The 18,936-nt window shown below is 46.0% G+C and overlaps 1 protein-coding gene across 2 annotated transcripts in view; it reads right to left on the reverse strand.

Moving 5' to 3' along the window:
* The window catches only part of RNF220 (ring finger protein 220), a 247,611-nt gene that overhangs the window by 220,387 nt on the left and 8,288 nt on the right, over nucleotides 1-18,936 (reverse strand). The gene's annotated exons all lie outside the window — the stretch shown is intronic.

The following is an 18,936-nucleotide window of genomic DNA, read 5'->3' on the forward strand; positions in this document are numbered from 1 at the left end:
AACACTGTGATTACAAATATGACTGTAGTTGGGTTTTAGTCACAAAAGAACATCAGTGCAACATTCCCGCCATAATGCACCCCATCTCCCTCTACAGACACCCCCTGCCTGTATTCGAGACAGACATTTTACTACTCTCACTCATTAACATTGTCATGGTACTTGTTAATGTTCTAACTGCACTCACCCCTCCTTGAGGTGAGTTTCATATCGTGAGCCAGCCCTTCTGGCCCTCATCTCTGGGCATTATTACAATGTCTTTTATTTTTCTTAAAACCTATAAATAAGTGAGACTATTTTCTGTGTGTGTGTGTCTCTCTCGCCCTCTGACTTATTTCACTCAGCATAATAGTTTCCATGTCCATCCTTTTTCTGTTCTAGAATTTCCAAATTATCTTTTTGAGATCACAATAGATTCTTAAATTATAAAAATAGTGTAAATATATGTTAATTATTTAAATATGGCAGAAGAGAATAAAACATAAAATGTTACTCCTTTTTTCCATCTGTCTTATTAAAATTTTCTTTTGTACTCTCTAAAAGTTTTGTGTGTACATGTAAAGATATATAGAATATTATTAAGAGCCTTCTTTTATTTTACTTTTATTAATTTTTTTAGTTTACTTTGTGGGGCAAACTCAGAAATGTTTAGTGGTTACTCCTGGCTCTGCACTCAGGAATCACTCCTGGCAGTGTTTGCTGGACCATTGTAGGGTGCTAGGAATTAAACTTGGGTCAGCAACATGCTACCTCTCTGACTCCAGAACCCTCATTTCTGTACACAAGGAGGTCATATGACTTTCCTGTACTTTGTTTTAAGGGAAGCACTATATGGACCTAACTGGTTTTTGTTTGTTTGTTTGTTTGTTTTTTTGGATTTTGGGCCACACCAAGTGATGCTCAGTGGTTACTCCTAGCTATGAGTTCAGAAATCGCTCCTGGTTTGGGGGACCATATGGGACGCCAGGGGATCAAACTGTGGTCCGTCCTAGGTCAGCCACATGCAAAACAAATACCCTACTGCTGTGCTTCCACTCTGGCACTGTAAAGGGGATTATATACCTTTGGGGGGGTCACACTGGCAGTGCTCGAGTTATTCCTGGCTCTGTGCTCAGAAATCACCCCTAGCAGGCACTGGGGACCATATGGGATGCCAGGATTTCAACCACCATCCCTGGCTCTGAGCTTAGAAATCACTCTTAATAGGATGGGGGACCATATGGGATGCCAGGGATCAAACCTGGGTTGGCCACATGCAAGACAAATGCCCTGTCGCTGTGCTATTGTTCTGGCCCCCTAACTCATCTTTTTGTGTGTTTGTTTTTTGGATCACACCTGGCAGTGCTCAGGGGTTACTCCTGGCTCTATGCTCAGAAATCGCTCCTGGCAGGCTCAGGGACCATATGAGATGCCAGGATTTGAACCACCGACCTTCTGCATGCGAGACAAACACCTTACCTCCATGCTATCTCTCTGCCCCCAACTCATTTTTAAAAACACTTATATAACTATGTCATAATTTAGTATGCCAATTCCCTCTCAGTGCACTTTTAGGTTGCTTCTGTTTTATAAAACAGACTATAAAGTACACACATCTTTATGCATTCAACCAAATGTATGAAAGACAAATCCCTAGTTGAATGCTTTCAAGGGATATTTGCATTTATAATTTTCCTAGTGAAATTTTTCTAAATTGCCTCTGAAGACTGGATACTTATTTGTACTCCAATTCTGTAAGTAGGACTCTGTTTTCCTGACAGCAACAGGTATGGGAATAAACTATCATTCTGAGACCTACTTAAGATTTGCCACCAACTTCCTGTCTCCTTCTCTATCTTTTAATCTTTTTTATTCTGGTCCCTTTCAGTTTTTCTCTTAATTTTTCTGCTAAGGTCTATACTATTTATTCTATTTTTTGTTTTGTTTTTGTTTTTGGGTCACACCCGGCAGTGCTCAGGGGATACTCCTGACTCTCTGCTCAGAAATCGCTCCTGGCAGGCTCAGGGGACCATATGGGATGCCGGGATTTGAAGCACTGACCTTCTGCATGAGAGGCAAACGCCTTACCTCCATGCTATCTCTCCGGCCCCTATTTATTATTCTTTTTTTTTTTTTTTTTTTTTTTTTTTTTTGGTTTTTGGGCCACACCCTGTGACGCTCAGGGGTTACTCCTGGCTATGCGCTCAGAAGTTGCTCCTGGCTTCTTGGGGGACCATATGGGACGCCGGGGGATCGAACCGCGGTCCGTCCGGTCCGTCCTAGGCTAGCGCAGGCAAGGCAGGCACCTTACCTCCAGCGCCACCGCCCGGCCCCCTATTTATTATTCTTATTAATTATTATTTTACTACATTTATCCTCATTTTTGCTTTCGTTTTTGTTTGGAGGCTATAACTGGTAGTTTTGTGCTCAGGAATCTTCTGGTGGTACTCAAGAGAAGACATGCGATGCCAGGGATCAGATTGGGGTTCACCTTATTCAATATAAACTTTAACCTCTATATTATCCTCAAGCTAACCCCTCCAACACCTTAAACCCTGTACTATCTCTCTAGTATTCACCCTCTTGAATTCCTCTTCTAAATTCTGTGACCTTATATATCCCTGCTGCTCAGAATGATTTAAAAAAAAAAAAAAGACCCTATTCTCCTGTTCTTCCAACCTGAACTAAGAGAAAACTGATAATAGGAAAACTAAAAAAGAAAATTAACTATCAACAGGAATAAATTCATCTGGTTAACTCTGAGGTTGAGTGCAGCAGTGGGACCGGGGTGGGGAAGATGGAGAAGAATTCTGCATTGTTCCTTTGTTAGAATGGAATTTGTTCCTTCCCCTACATTCCACACATGGATTTTTCTCTCTTCAAATCAATAGTCCATCATTTTATTTATCGCTCCTTTTTTTTTCATTTTTATTTTTCTTGTAGCTGGACTTGGAATGGAGATGAAATAAAGGTAGAAGGGAAGAAAGAAAACATCCAGAAGTGACTAGTCTGAGAGTGGGAACACCGGGGTAAGAGTAGTGGCAAGAAGACCCAGAAGAATGCAGGAAAAGAAGCCAGTTTCTGAAGTTCTGGAAGATTTCCTTCCTTGAGGGCTTGGGGTCAAGCCTTTCATTCCTGGGCTCTACAAACAGAAAGAATCTGGAAGCAGGAAGGGGCAGGAGGGAGGAGCCCTGTGTAAGAAGGAAAGAAAGAATCCCATTCCTTTCACTGTAACCCCCAACCCCAACTTCTTATCCAGCAAGGCCCAGGAATCAGCTTAAGAGAATAAACCACTTAGGACTGAGGCTCAGAAAGAGTCAAAGACCCCACAATCTCCTTGCCCATTAAGCTTCTTAGAAGTTAGAATGCTGCTAAAGAAAGTGACCTTATGGCCACGCTACTTAGAAAGAACACAAGGATGCTAAGTTGAGAAGAGGAAAGCCAGTTAGAGAAGAGGGAGTTTTTGAGCCTGGATGAAGAACTAAAGGCCATGGGGGAGTCGGAGCCAACCCAGTGAGTGGGCAATGAGAACAGATATTCTTCCAAGTCTTCACAATGAGCTGGAAAAGTGTTTGTAGATGTATAAATGGGATGAATATTTGGATGGAGAAAGTCCTTTTTCCCCTTAGGATAAAGGGGAAAGCAGATTTATGTAAATAATTAGAAAATGAAAAAATAATGTAACATGAACCTAGTCCTTTCTAACTCAAATTTCCCAATGATTTTAGGCATTCTGCCACTTTCTTTGCCGAAGTTGGCAAAGTCAATTGTTTCACAGCCTTCTGAGTGGCTGGCGGGGCAGAGGCAAAGAACAAAACTAACTGCTCTTTCTCCCTAAACTAAGTCCTGATGGCTTTGTGTTCCTCCCCAGGTAGGAAGCTAATGCAGGAATCAAATGATTTCTGCCCTGTGCCTTCTCTGGAAGTGGGGAGTGGGGGATCACTCATCCTCCTTGCTTCAGCCCAAATTGGTGCAAAGAAGGAAAGATAGCCTGGTAGGAGCCACTTTTATCTTTCAGCTAAAGGAAAACTCATTATAAACTACACAAACCTGCCAGGATCTCAGCCCTAGAAAGGGACTCTGGGTAGAGGGCCCTCCCTTCCAGCCCTGCAACAGGTATGGAAACATTTATCAGTGACTTACATGGTGATGGGACCATTCTTGGGATTTTGTGGAAATTTTCTATGAACTCATCTGATTCTTTTTTTTGGGGGGGGGCTTTTGGCTTTTGGGCCACAGTTGGCAGCCAGGGCTGGAGCCCAGGTAAGCCGCGTACAAGACAAGCACCCTACCTGCTGTACTATGTCTATGGCCTTTTTCCTTTATACTTTCCCTTTGCTGCTATGGCAGCTGTTGCCTAGGGCTGCACATGTTTAGTTGAGGCAAGGGAAAGAGCAGACTCTGGGGTGCCTGGGAGGAAGCCTAGCCTCATGCACAGGATGGGGACAGAGGGGGCAGATATTTTTCAGGAGGTGTGCACTCCTTCCTGGTTTTGCTGCAATAAAAGGACTGAATTAAAATGCATCTGGTATGGTGAGTTTAAGGATAGGAAGTCTCTGGGACTCCAGAGGAGAACTATTCCCCTGGGAAAGGGGAGGAATAACCCTGGAACTTGTTAATTAAGATCTTGTTAATGAATCTGCTTTTTAATGGCCTATTAAATAATCACACAATGAAGTTTACCGCACAAGTAAAGCCATTTTCAAACGCTTGTTCTTTCCAATCCTTCAGGCCCAGCTCTGACTTCTAAAGCTCTCACCTCCCAGGCAGTTCCTTCCAAATCCTCCAAGCCCCTGCCCTTCTCATCTTGTGCTAACAGGCAAGTCTCCACTCAGGGCTCTCCCCTCCCACCTGAGCTGGTGACCACAGGCCTCCGCCAAAACATTTGTTCTGCAAAGGAGGACCTGAGCCTGACCCTGAACTGAACTTCTCTGCACTTGCTGTAAAAAAGGCTGAGGGTGACTTTCTCCCTGTAGGAATCTGGCAAAATCAAATTCCTGCAGGAATATCATAGATCTGATAGGAGGAAAGTGATTGCCAATCTCCAGTCACCAACTCACCCAACCCTGATCCAGGCATCAAGGCTAACTCAGCAGGTAAGGGGGCACCCCCTCTACTGAGCAATCAGTGATCCATAAAGGACTTTAGATGCCAAGATCATTCTACTCTTTAAAATGAAGTGTTGGGGATAAAACGAGTGGCAGACAGGGTTATGATTGGCATTTATAGGGTTGCACTCAGAGTACCTATAATTTTTGGGGGTTAACAAGTCCTACAGGGAGACAAAGGTTTACTCCACTTCCTACTTGGTCCCTGAAGTGTTGGGTTCAGGGGAAGTTGCTTTGTCAACTATTCAAGATGAGCCACAGTGTGATCCTGCCACTCACTGCAGCCTCATCAAGCAGCCCCCAAGCCTCCAGCACCACTCAGGGGTTACTTATGGCTCTGCTCACAGAAATCACTCCTGGTAGGTTGGGTAAGGGAAATATATAGGATGCAAATCTGGGTCAGCTTTGTGCAAGGCATATACCCTATCCACTGTGCTATTTATCATTTTGACCTGAAGGTGGCTGATTTTTTTAGTTATATTTTGTGGGTTTTTTTTTTTGTTTGTTTGTTTAGTTTTATTTTTCTAGGACTCCCAAATGAGGCAGGAAGCCACCAGGTCTCACCTGGGGTATTCTGAGAAGCCACAAAGTACAAAATGGGAGGAGGATTGATGTGGGCCCTATGCATGCCTGGGGTAGCAAGGAAAATACTCTGAGCTACCTCCTAGTAGAGCAAATTCCATCTTAGGAGAGAAAGTTCTCCAGCTCTAGGAGCAGGTCACTGAGGGCGTCAGCTCATACTCAGGTGTCTTTTGCCACTTGAACCTCAAAATGGGCCCCTCTATTAGGCCTATCTAAACTTGTCACCCACAGGCAGCTGCCCCTGAAGGGTTAAAGCTTGTAGCAGGTTGTTGGTGGCTAATACTGCCACTGGGAGATTCCTCTAACCCTCCAACCCTGATTCCTTTACAAATGAGCATTTTAGCACGAGAAGTCTATTGAAAGGCTGCTGCAGACAGGAGAAAGAAGCTGGCAAGAAACCATCTCCAGCTCTTTTGGGCAGCATAACAGCAGGGAAAAACCATGCTGGCCAGAGCCCAAGGAGCCCTGAAGTGCACACAGGCCCCCTCACATCTGGCTAAGCACCTCAATTCCCTCCACTGAGCCACCTCATAATCACAATATTGTACCAAGAAAGGGGCGGTCTGAGCATATACACTCAGCTGATCAGCAATAAGGGAGAAGAAAACCAATCCAAGGAGGAGCAAAGGCAAAGCAGGAGAATGGAGGCAGTTGGAAAGGTCTGGCCTCCACCAGGAGGTGGAAAGAGACAGGAGTATGGTACAGAGACCCCATGTTTGCACTCTTACTTTCCCAGAATGTACAGAGGAATTCCAGACTCTGCTGTGGGGCTGGGCACACACAGGAGTTAAGGTACTTGCCTTGCTTGTAGCTGATCTTGGCTGACTTCCCCAAAATTTCATGGTCTCCTGAGTATTGCCCAAGCATAAAGCCACATGCTGTCCCTGAGCACCTCTGGGTGTGCCTTCTCTCAAACTCAAACCCAAAAACAAAAATCAGACACCTCTCTACTGGCTTTACCCTGGTTCCCCTTCCTCCCAGACCAGCTCCTATGCTAGAGCTTCCCCTCCAGTGCTCTCACCTGAGAAGAATGATTCATAAACCTTAGAGAACACAAAAACCACCTTTTTGAGGAAGGAGCAGTGGCGCAGCAATAGGGCACTTGTCTTACATATGGCTGACCCAGGACAAACCGCAGTTCAATCCCCCAGTGTCCCATATGGTCCCCCAAGCCAGGAGCAATTTCTGAGCACATAGCCAGGAGTAACCCCTGAGTGTCACCGGATGTGGCCCAAAAACAAACAAACAAAAAGAAAACCACAATAAAAAAAAGAACCACCTTTGTGCTAAGTAGTAGACTCCTAGACCACTTTACCACTGGCTTTGATTCTTTTTAGATGGGCCTGGGAATCTGCATTATGAGGCACATTCTCTGTTCCCACTGCATCACTGACCATAAGTGCTCAGGAGTTTTCAGGTCAAATTTAGAGAATGTCAGCTGGGGCTGAAGTGATGGTATGGTGGGTAGGGTGTTTACCTTGTACCTGGCCAACTGGATTTGATTCCAGGCACCACATAAGGTTCCTGAGGCCATCAGGAATATCTCCTGAGTACTGCTGGGTATGGCCCCAGAAAAAAAAACACAATAAAAAATATAAATATATAAAGGCAAAAATTAAGAAGGTAAAGAAGATAAGCCTGGAGATGACTCCTTCAGAAAGCCTACAGCCTTTATTTAAAGCTCATTATTTTCTAGAAAAAATTATTATTTTAGAACCAATTATTTTGCATCCATATCTCTTAACTACTCATCTTAGCCAGAAGGCCCCCAGAAGAGGAAGTTTCATCTCCTACTTCTTTGACTCTCCTGAAAACAGCACTGAACAAGGGCTCAGGAAGTGCTATGAATGCAGAGAGCAGAGAATGATAAGAAGCAAAGGAGAGGAAACCCACAACAGGGATGGCAGATCACCAAGGACCAGCTGGAAGGAGCTGGCCTTAGTCTGCCTTTAGGGATTGTGCTGGAACAATGGCTTATTTTGCCTTCTTTGGGTTCTTCTTTAATAGTCTTGGTGTTCATGTCTAATTGTCTTCCTCAGAATCAAGCCTGAGCAATGCAACTCCCCTAGGAAATTTTGCTAAGAAATCCTGCCAAGAACCCTAGGTGCTAGGTGACTTAATGGAACAGCTAGGTTCCTAGGCCATTCAGACCCCTGCAGGACAACATAGAGCGGATAAACTTCATCAAAAAGATAGTCTTACGAAGGTACGCACCACATCCACATGCCGGCAGGATGGTGGCCCTGCTGCTGCCAAAGATATTTCCTGATGGTTGGTTCTCAATTGAGCAAAATTCTGGGTGCTCCTGGATTATAAGGGGACACATGTCATCAGAAAGTACTTTGGTAATTTGCCTTTAGAAAATTACTTTAAAAGTAGTACCCTATAAACTACTGGGCCTCAGAAGCAGCACATAACAGTTTTGGGAACACCTGACTATGACAGAGATCCGAGGCCTCTGACCCAGGAGGGGAGAAATTCTATTTCTCCTTCTCATGAGCAATCCTTGGCAGCTCCACAGTTCTCTCTACTCTCTGGTGGACACACCTAGTTCTTTCAAATAGATAAATTCTCCTTAATGCCCAGATATCAGCACTTGCTCCAAAAAGTTATCCAACTCTTAGGTGAAATTAAGTACTCCTGCTTCTAAGCTCAAGAGAATTTTATTTTATCCCCCTATTGCAGCACTTTACCATTTCCTATGGTTGCTTAGGATACCATAAGTTCAGTGAGCAAAGCAGGGACTGAAATCTCTCATGCTCAGTAGGGTACACCCAGCACTGAACAGGCAATAAGCAGGTCCTCCATGAGGGTCACTGTGTGATTCAAGGAACTGAACACATCACCCTATCGAGATGGGAGGGAGCCAGGTCTCCTGCACCTGCATGTTTCACCCACCCTTGGCACTATGGACTCTTCTGACCTACTAGTGCCTTTCCTTACACATGCTAATATTTTGTAGTGGTAGAACAAGATGCCCAGGATCACTCCTCTATAGACTCCAAGAGGCATTTTCCCTGATCCTATGCTATATTCCTGTGTTAGAATGTTACTGAGACCCAAACCTTCTACACACCAGGAGCCACTTAGACCAGCTCCACTTGAGGGTAAGACCTCTTACAGATTCTCCTGCTTCATGAAGGGGATAGAAGTAAAGAACAAATTAAAAAACAAACAACAACAACCACAACAAAAAACACAAAGGGCCGGAGCGGTGGCACAAGTGATAAGGCCTCTGCCTTGCCAGCGTTAGCCTAGGACAGATTGCGGTTCCATCCCCAGCATCCCATATAGTCCCCCAAGCTACGAGTGATTTCTGAGTGCATAGTCAGGAGGAACCCCTGAGCATCACCAGGTGTGCCCCCCCCCAAAAAAAAAGAAAACCAAAAAAATAAAAACAAAACAAAACAGGACACTGAAAAACTACCCTCAGCAGAATGGGACAGGCCTGAGGAGGGCAGTGTCTACAGGGAGGTACTCTGCAGATAAGGAAAGGGTTAAGCTGGTCTTCTGTTTAGGCTCTTACCCGTAAATCAGTCCTGACTGCAGCTCAGTCTGAATGAAGCCCCACCAGGTTGGCCTGTCAGGAAGGAAGCCCATGAGTCCAGATTTTTGTTGTTCTAAGGCTTTTTTTTTTTCTTTTTCATTTTTTTTTTAATTTTACTGCTCAGGAAGGAAGCTGAAGCTTGGGCCCTAACTGCAGCTCTGCTGATTACTTACCCTCACGTGCTTTGCTGCCCTGCCTTTCAGACCCTGCTCTTGCCTTCCCTGGAATTCCTTCTAAGCTGAGACTCTGGCATTTGGGCCCAAGTCCCAGACTTCCCGCCTTTCTTTAAAAATCTGAAAATGAAGAATGCTGAGCATTTCCCTTCCTGCCTTGTAGACACATTCATGTCTATATGTGCAAAAGGCGGGGAGAGAAGTCAGTGGGTGTATTGGGGATATTTCACCCTCAACAAGTCTTTTTTTTTTTTTTTTTCAGGGGAGGGAGGACACACCTAGCTCTGCTCAGGGCTAACACCTGCCTCTGTGCCAGGAAGCACATTTGGTGAGGCTGTTGGGGGCCATACAGGGTCCTGGGAAAGGAATTAGGCAGGCTGTGTGCAAGGCAAATGCCCTACCCATTGTACTACCTTTATGGCCCCTAAACCCTTCTCTTACATGGAGCCAGGACAGGGATTGTAATGTCAGACAGCTAGTCTCCAAGGACTGTCTAAAACCACAATGTTACTTCTATGTAATCAGAAGGTGGTTCAAATTTAGAGCTATTTTGGTAACAGATTCAAATCCAAACTCTCTAGGTAGTCTTTCCCACTTTCCTCCTTCCCACCTCTCTACTGATAAGCAGCCACTCTGCTATTCTCAAGCCTCATGGGGCCTGCATTCTACAAAGAGAAAAACACTGAGTTTATTTGTGTGCTCAGGGTAATGGACAGCTCTCTTTTACTCCTAGGAGAATGCACACCAAGGAAGGGCCCATCCTAGCCCTGCCCTCCCCTTCCCAGACTAATCCCTCCCCAGCAGCCCTCCCAGCACAGTCCTGCTGCTGTATTTCTCTCCTGACCTACAAGGCCCCTTCAAACCCCGTCCTAAGCCTCCCCCGAGGAGAGACAATCCATCATGCTGTGGGACGGTGACACGCACAGATGGGGGAAGGTTCACAGATATCTCTCACATAGGCAGAAGGGGGGAAAGGCTTGTATAACTTAAAATCTAAGATCAAACTAGAACCACCAGGATTTTGCATCCTAATATTAGTCAAATGCCACTCCAGCGGATCTGATTACAGACAGCCCAACTTTGGTCACAAGCAAATTCTAAGGGCCCATTTATTGTAAACAATGCCTGGCAACACAAAAGTCCAGAGTAAGAAAATAAAATAAGATTCAGATTCTCTAACCTGGGCCACACTAGAGAGTTAGCCCTAGTCAAGTGTCCTTAGGACTCAGAGTCTTGATTTTTCTAACATCACCTTGTTTCTCAACAAAACAAAGGGAGAAAGAGGTCAGAGGGCCATCAGGGCTAATGCTGGTAGATGGATAATAATGAAGGAAGGCAAAGCAGCTGGCTATCACAGAAAAGGGCTGAGTCTTTTTCCTTCCCTCTTCCACACTGTCACCAGACATGAGTGTGTGAATAACTCCTGCATACATGTGAGATGTTAATGACCCTGTGTTTGGACACAGTAATGCTTCTAACAATGAAGATTTCTACCACCAGATTGTCCTTTAAATAAGTCATTATGTATGGAATACTCAATAGGTGGAAGGAATGATGTAAGCGTTAATCTGCATTTAGTCACAACAACCCTTTAAAATTGCATAGGGCCCACTTTACAGGTGAGAATGCTGAGGCCCACAGAGGTTAATTTATTTGTCTAAGACCACAGAGCAAGTCAGCTGAAGGATCAGGATTTTACTTAGATAGAACTCACAACAATCATGTTATATTGCCTACCCCACCTATGATCTGAACTACCTTCTAGTTGGGGTTCAAAAGGGCCAATGCAGCACTTATTCCTCTATCAGGGTATGCATTACGCTAGGCCACATTGACTTGGTTTAAATAAATGTCCCCCCAAAAAGTGGGTCAAATGAGCCAAATAAGATTAGCTGGCAACACAAATGGAACTCCTATTTTTTTTTTTTTTTTTTGGTGGTTTTTGGGTCACACCCTGCAGTGCTCAGGGGTTATTCCTTGCTCCAGGCTCAGAAATTGCTCCTGGCAAGCACGGGGGACCATATGGGATGTCAGGATTCTAACTGATGACTTCCTGCATGAAAGGCAAATGCCTTATCTCCACGCTATCTCTCTGGCCCTGGGACTCCTATTTCTTAAAAAAAGAAAAGAAAAGAAAAGAAAAGAAAAGTCTCTCCAGGGCCAGCCTTACCTCCTCCCTCCAGCTCTGACTGTCTGCTGGTCTAAGATGGATGCAAAGCCATAAGTCTCAGCCTGCAAATGAAATTCAGTGGCAAAAGACAACCCTCAGTTTGTGAGTCACACTGGGGCTTACTGGGTTTGATTTCTCCTGAGACTGTACCAAAAGGTTTCACAGACAGCATAGATTGTCCTAAAGCTCCATGTCTGCTAAAAGGAATGTACTGGATGCATCCCCATGACCACCCCCTATCCCCCCAAAACATAACTTTCATTTCCTTTCCGTCATCTTCAATCAGAACATTCCACAGAGAAAATTGATGGTCAAACATCTGAATTGCCAGATGCTTATATGTGACTCCAAACTCCCCACATCACTTTTCTGCTTTCAGTTTCAACCAGTATTTCAGTTGGACCTTTATTTCTCCCTAAAAGCACACCCAAATCAGATCAGCACAGGATAGGTTCTATGAGGGGGTTTAATGCTTTGGGGGAAACATTTGGGAAGAGGTAGACTCTAATCGTGGGTTTCTAGAAAGTTGGGAAAGAAAAGCTCATTTGTTGAAGAAATGCACATTTAAAATGACTCCCAAGTTCATAAAGATTTTTAGTACCCTCAAATAAGCAACCAAGCAAGTCTATATTTGAGAAGGGTCACTTTGGGGCACACACCAACTATCATCAAACTTCAAAGTGGAAATAATTCCTTCCCTTCTTACTTCAAGTCACTGCTATAACAAGTTGATTAAAAGGTAAAAATTAGATTATAATCACCAACATCAATTTATTCAAAATTATGTAATACTTATGGAATCTTTTGATGTGATGGCACCCCTGCAAAAAATTAAAAATAAATTAACTCTATAGCTAAAATGTGATTAAGATACTAGCTTCATAAAAGTTCTGATCCTTTGAATAAGGCTGAAAGGGAATGAATTACTCCTGTTTACTGAGAGTCTACCAGATATACTAAATCAGACCTCAGTTTTTTATAGGCCTAAACACACAGTCCAAATCAGGATGTAAAGAAGGAAGGAATAAAGTTTTGCAGAATAGTCTTTACTTTGCTACAAGGAGATACCTGCAAATTCCCACCCTGCTGCTCATACTTTGAGGCTACAAAGGATAAAGATAATTTAACTACAAAAGCCACACTTTAAATGGCATTTTGAAAAATGTTGAGACATTTTAGCTGCTGTGTAGCAAAGCTGTCCTGAGGTCTTCAATCATTCTCTCTGAGGGCAAAGTGTCACTGGGGAAGGCTACTTACTACACTGCTGGAAGAGAATACTCAAATCCAAAAATTATTATTTCAGTTTTGAAATTGCGTGGATTTTACAATAATGTGCATCATGGCCGCAAATGCCAAGTAGTCATAAATAATACATCCCAGCATGTGTTTTGTCGGTTGTTGATCGTGGTTAAGAGGTTAAAAATATGACACACTATGACAAATACAACATGTCTTATACCTCCAGATCCTGAATCTTGACCAAGACTGCATTTCAAAGAGTACCAGTATTGAACTATCTTGGGGTAGTAAAAAGGGTTAAAAATAAGGAAAAATATAAAAATATAATTCTATTTTTCAGTTTCCTCTTCCCAGCCTAACAAGGAAAGGGGGTGGGAGGGAGGGAGAGAGAGAGAGAGCAACTTTTGTTATTTGGACACAATGTGTGTTTTTTGTTTTTGGACAGGATAAAAAAAAGGGGGGGGGGGTGCACCGGATCATCAACCTGGGGCCACTGCCCGGAAAACAGTCCCGGAAAACTTCCCGTGGGAAGAGTTCCAGAAAGTGCCCGGGACTGGATCGAGCAACGCAGTCGCGCCTCCTCGAGTGCACGGCCGGCCACTTGCCTCGTCCGAACACCCGCCATCCAGCTGCTGCACGAACCCCAGGAGCCTGGGGGGAACAATCCGGGAAGCGGTTTTATTGGTTCAGAAATGTGATGCAACTCGCTAAAGGCACTAGAGCCTCCGGGACGAACCGTCAAGTCCTGCCCGGTCGAGAGGCAAAAAAAAAAAAAAAAAAAAAAAAAAAAAAAAAAAAAAAAAAAGCGTGATCCAGATGCACGCGTTTGCCGCCCTGGGTGCGTCTCCACCCCCAACTCCACCCCTGCTAAAGCCCACGCAGGAGCCTCCTAACCTGCATGAGGAGCCACGCGCCCACCTGTCGGGCCCCCAGGACCAGAACGTCGGCATGGGCGCACCCACTCCCGGGTCCCACCATCCTTCCTTCCATCCTTCCCTCCATCCTTCCTTCCTTCCATCCTTCCCTCCATCCTTCTTCCTTCCATCCTTTCCTCCATCCTTCTTTCCATCCTTCCCGCCATCCTTCCTTCCTTCCATCATTTCCTCCATCCTTCCTTCCGTCCATCCTTCCTTCCATCCTTTCCTCCGTCCATCCTTCCCTCCATCCTTCCTTCCATTTATCCCTCCATCCTTCCATCCTTCCCTCCATCCTTCCTTCCTTCCATCCTTTCCTCCATCCTTCTTTCCATCCTTCCCTCCATCCTTCCTTCCTTCCATCCTTTCCTCCATCCTTCTTTCCATCCTTCCCGCCATCCTTCCTTCCTTCCATCCTTTCCTCCATCCTTCTTTCCATCCTTCCCGCCATCCTTCCTTCCTTCCATCATTTCCTCCATCCTTCCTTCCGTCCATCCTTCCTTCCATCCTTTCCTCCGTCCATCCTTCCCTCCATCCTTCCTTCCATTTATCCCTCCATCCTTCCTTCCATTTATCCCTCCATCCTTCCATCCTTCCCTCTATCCTTCCTTCCATTTATCCCTCCATCCTTCCTTCCATTTATCCCTCCATCCTTCCTTGCATTTATCCCCCATCCTTCCTTCCACTTATCCCTCCATCCTTCCTTCCATCCTTCCCTCCATCCTTCCTTCCATGTATCCCCCACTCCTCCCCCCATTCCCTGCTGGGACCCCGGCAGCCAAGCCCGCAGCGACTCAGGCGGGCTCGGCATCCTCGGGGACGCGGACAAGGGGTCCCCGATGGCAGGCGGTGTGTATGTGGGGAGGGGGTCGCCCGTAGTAGTCCCGCCGCCGCCGCCTTCACGTTCTGAGCGAACCACGGCAAACGCGCCGACCGACATTCCTGCAAGCAAGCCAGCTCCCGGAGGCCGGGCAGCCGGCTGGGGTGTCCGGGGTGTCCGGGGTGGGTGTCCTCCGGGACTGCGGTCCTTCCTTCCTCCCGGCGGGCCGTCCTCGCGCCCCCTCCCCCAAGCGATCCATTACCAGCCCCCTGGCTGGCTGGCTGGCTGGCGGTGCGGGGGAAGCGGCGGCCCGGATCGCTTCTGCATGACAATTGACGGAGGGCGGGTGCGGCGAGGAGGGAGGACGGGCTGCGGGTCCGTTTTCTCACCATGGTGATTAGGCATTCCGGCCGTGCGAGGAGGAGGAGGAGGAGGCGGCGGCCGCAGAGCAGAGCCGAGCGGAGCCGAGCGGCGCGGCGTGCTTGCTAGCACGGGAGAGCGGGCACGGGCGCGGGAACGAGCCCCGCCGGCGTGCGGGCTTGGCGGGCGGCGCGCCGAGCCGAGCCGAGCCGAGCCAGGCCAGATGGCTCTTGCGGCCATCAGGGACTGCTGCCGTCCAGCCCGGCCCCACTTTAGCTGTGCAAACATTTCTTTATCCCAACAAGACAATTAAACCCAGCAAGCCTTTGAAAAGGAGGCACCGCGGCTGGGATGAGTGAGAGTGAGTGAATGGGGCAGGAAAACCCGCACACAGCACGGGGAGTTCTGGCGCCCCCTTCTCCGCCCCCCACCTACGGAGGGGACGAGGGGCGCGGGAGGACTCAGGGAGCACCCACCGGGTGGGGGCTGAACGGTCGGTGCCTAAGGGCCATGCGGCCCACTTGCTAGGGCTATTTGCTCTTTTCACAGCACTTCTGCGTCCACTTCCAACTACCGACCAGGAGTTGAGCCCCTGACCTAACTGCCCAGAACATTCTGGTCAGCGAGAGCCAATCGCCAATCTCCTACAAGCCCGGATTAAGAATCCCTTCACAGCCCAGAGTCTTCACAATTACACACACACACACACACACACACACACACACACACACACACACACACACACACACACACTGCTACCCTTGCCTCCGTGCAACTTCCTTCGTTGGTCCAGGACCTGTGTGGGCTCAGCTGATCTTATTCTCAGGATCAGGGTCTTCAATGATATTAATGATAACCTGTTTTTATCAGATCTCATCTGACATTCCAAAACCCCATCTCACTGAGAGTTTGGGGTCCCCAATGACTCCCATGCATCAAAGATGGAAGCAAGAAGAGCTACGATGTCTTGCCACCAGCAAGGGCCACAGAGACAGGCAGCTTGTGGTCAGCAACTACCCACCCCTGGAGTGAGAGGAGGTTTCCCCCCAATGAGGAGACCTGGGCCCTCTTAGCTCTGGGGAGCACACAGAAAAATGCCAGTTCCAATCGGTAGAATGGCCATGTCCAGTGCTATCAGGCAGCAGGAAATCTGGACCCAGAGGTGGCTTGAAGAGAACCACCATCGGGGAACTCCACATAAGAGCCAGTGTGCTGAGGGAATAATAAATGTGTTCATTCTAGTACAAGGCAGCAGACAATACTTATCTTCCCTTTTGTTGTAAAGTTTCCTTAATGAGGAAATGTTTATTTTAAAAGCCCTGGGAAACATATCTGTAGACACTTCGTATGTAAGATACACGTGGACTATTCATAATTGGCCTATAAATTTTAACTTCATTTTCCTGGACAAGGAACCTGGGAGACTGGTTCAGGGATGACAATAAACAGGAGTTACTTCAGTTCCCTTCCTGGGGAAGTATGTCCTTGCAGAGCTTCTCACAAAACATTTTCCCTTCTCCAGAGCAAGTCAGTAAGTTGTGGCAATTTTTGTCCCTCAAAACCCTAACACCATCTTCACCTGCCACAGCTGGTAGATGAGGAGGGCAAGTTCAGAGACACACTACTCAGATAGCTACAATTCTTTCTACAAAAACAACAATAATCCACAACCACATCCCATCTCCCAGCCCCCAAACCCTGTGCATCGTTCATTATAGAAGAAAAGCTGCCTATGGCAGCTCAGGTTTTAGGAGCAAACACGTGTGCCTTGCACCATGCATGCAGGTCCTGCTCTCAAATATTCTCACATGTGGACAGCTCTGCATATGGAGGCAGTGTGTGAGCAGGGGGTGGAGGCCACAATGAAAACTCTCAGTATTTCCACTGTAAAACTGATTTTTTTCATTGACCTAAAATTCAGCCATAAAACTTCTACTCTAAGTAAGGACACACACACACACACACACACACACACCTTTTTAACAAAACCCTAATGCCAAATGCTAATTAAGAAGTCTTTCTAGTGTAGACCATTGAAACATTCTTACATGTTCTGAAAAATAATTTTTATTACATGGAGAGAACTGAAAACTGAAGCCAATTGTATCAGAAACTAACTCTGTTGTAAGAATAGAAAGCTACTATACAGATGGCTCATTTTGGCAATCTGAACAAAAAAACCACTAGATGGTGTTCCTTCATTCCTCAGAACACTTCCCTCTGTCTCTGTCTCTGTCTTTCTCTTTCCTGGCCCTCTAGCTTTTCCTTTGGAAGCTGTCTTGTATACTGTCACTCGATTATCAGAGAAATATTACTTATTTCAAAAACGGTTCTGTAGGGAGGACCTGAAAGGCATCTAGTGGGAATAATCAGACCTTCTAACGGCCCTTAAATATGTATTTACATAAAACAGACCATAAATATTCCGGCACACGTCGGCATATGACAAGAGCCAGGAAGCTGCTGCTGACTTGGTCACAGTGCCTCTTCAGTCCTTCCCAACAGAAAGAAAATGCTTCTCCTGCCTTACCCCAAACCCCAATAGCAGAAGTACAGATAATACTCAGGAGAGCCCCTGAAGGCTGCCACCCACCTATTGCAAGGCCAGGAGAAAGGCACTCAAAGCCAGAGTTTCCACAGTGCCAGACTCCTCTTCACTTTGCAGCTTGGTTTCTTGTTAAGGATCAGTCCCAAATGCAACTCTAGGTAATAACACGGGTGTTCAAGCCTCCTACATAGGCAGATACCTCTAGAGGCTTAATGTTTGTGTAAGAGAAGAGAGTGTGAACACAAGTGCTCTCCAAAGGAAGAATATTCCAAACAAATCTTCCTTGGAGGGGCAAGAGCTCTCATTTCTGTGCTGTGACAATTGGAAGCAAAGAAGTTTCCCCACCCTTCTGATCAGAATCTCATTAATTTCAAGGTCAGAATTCCATTTCACTTTGGGAGCCAGTCTCATTTAATTTTTCTCCACCCAGGCGTATTCCTGTGTGAGGGATCCATCTCTGGGGGGGATGGCACCACCGCACAATGCAAACCAGGCAAACAGAAGAGTTATGGCTTTGACACTCGGAGGGGAATGGATATCCACATCTCTGAGTTCTGACTTGACTAACAAGCTTCCTCCCACTGGGGGGGTTTAGACAGCTTTGGACTGCAAGAATAGAAAAAGGGAGACACACTGAATGTGTTAGGAGTGAAGAAATGACTCAAGATACCCAGGTGTTACTTTGTGTATACTGGAGACTTCATTCTCAACTCCTGTTTGGAGTTGGAAATTGGGAGGAGAAATTGAGACAGAATTGGTCACACCCAAGGCTTTTTAAGTCAGAGGTCTGATTATAGCCAGCCTTGCTCACATGCACACCGCCAAATGAAAACACAAATAAAAGCAAACAGATCAACAGCACGGCCGTCTATGTTCAGCTGGTCTACCCGAACACACATGTTAGCTGCACCCAGCGGGAAAAGGAGGGAGAGATTGGAGCAGAAGTGAGAGAGCCCCCAGCAATGAGCTTGTCACACACAGCCTCCTCCCTGCAGCAGGGAGGTCTCCTTACAGATGCTGACATAAAAGACACCCTCACAACATATTTCAAAACCAAAGAGCGATGGATTTACAAGGCAGGTTGATTTTATGATGACTTTTATTGAAAAGGTATGCTGGGTTTAGGCAGATGCCTTTTAGCGCAGGAAAGTTAACACAGTGCCTAATTCAAGGAGACAGCCTGAGGAAGCAGCACCGACAGGGGAGAGAGCTGCAATGTCTCTATTACTCTCCTCGGCATCATAAAGAGAAGAGAACAAAATGGTCTTCATGTGGGTGGCTATAGACAGGACGGGAGCACAAAAAAGAGAGAGAAGAGGGAAAAGAAACCCTCAGATGTAGTTTTCTTAAGAAAATAAAAGGGATAAGGTTCTAGAACAAAGGGGTTAGGTGGGAAAAACACTCTCACTTCACAAACTCACACCAGGCTTGAAGAGCATGGCTCTGTCTACTCACAGCCCCAAAGCTTCAAGACACAATTATTTTCTCATTAGATT

Source organism: Suncus etruscus, chromosome 6 (genome assembly GCF_024139225.1).
Source record: "Suncus etruscus isolate mSunEtr1 chromosome 6, mSunEtr1.pri.cur, whole genome shotgun sequence".
Taxonomy (NCBI): domain Eukaryota; kingdom Metazoa; phylum Chordata; class Mammalia; order Eulipotyphla; family Soricidae; genus Suncus; species Suncus etruscus.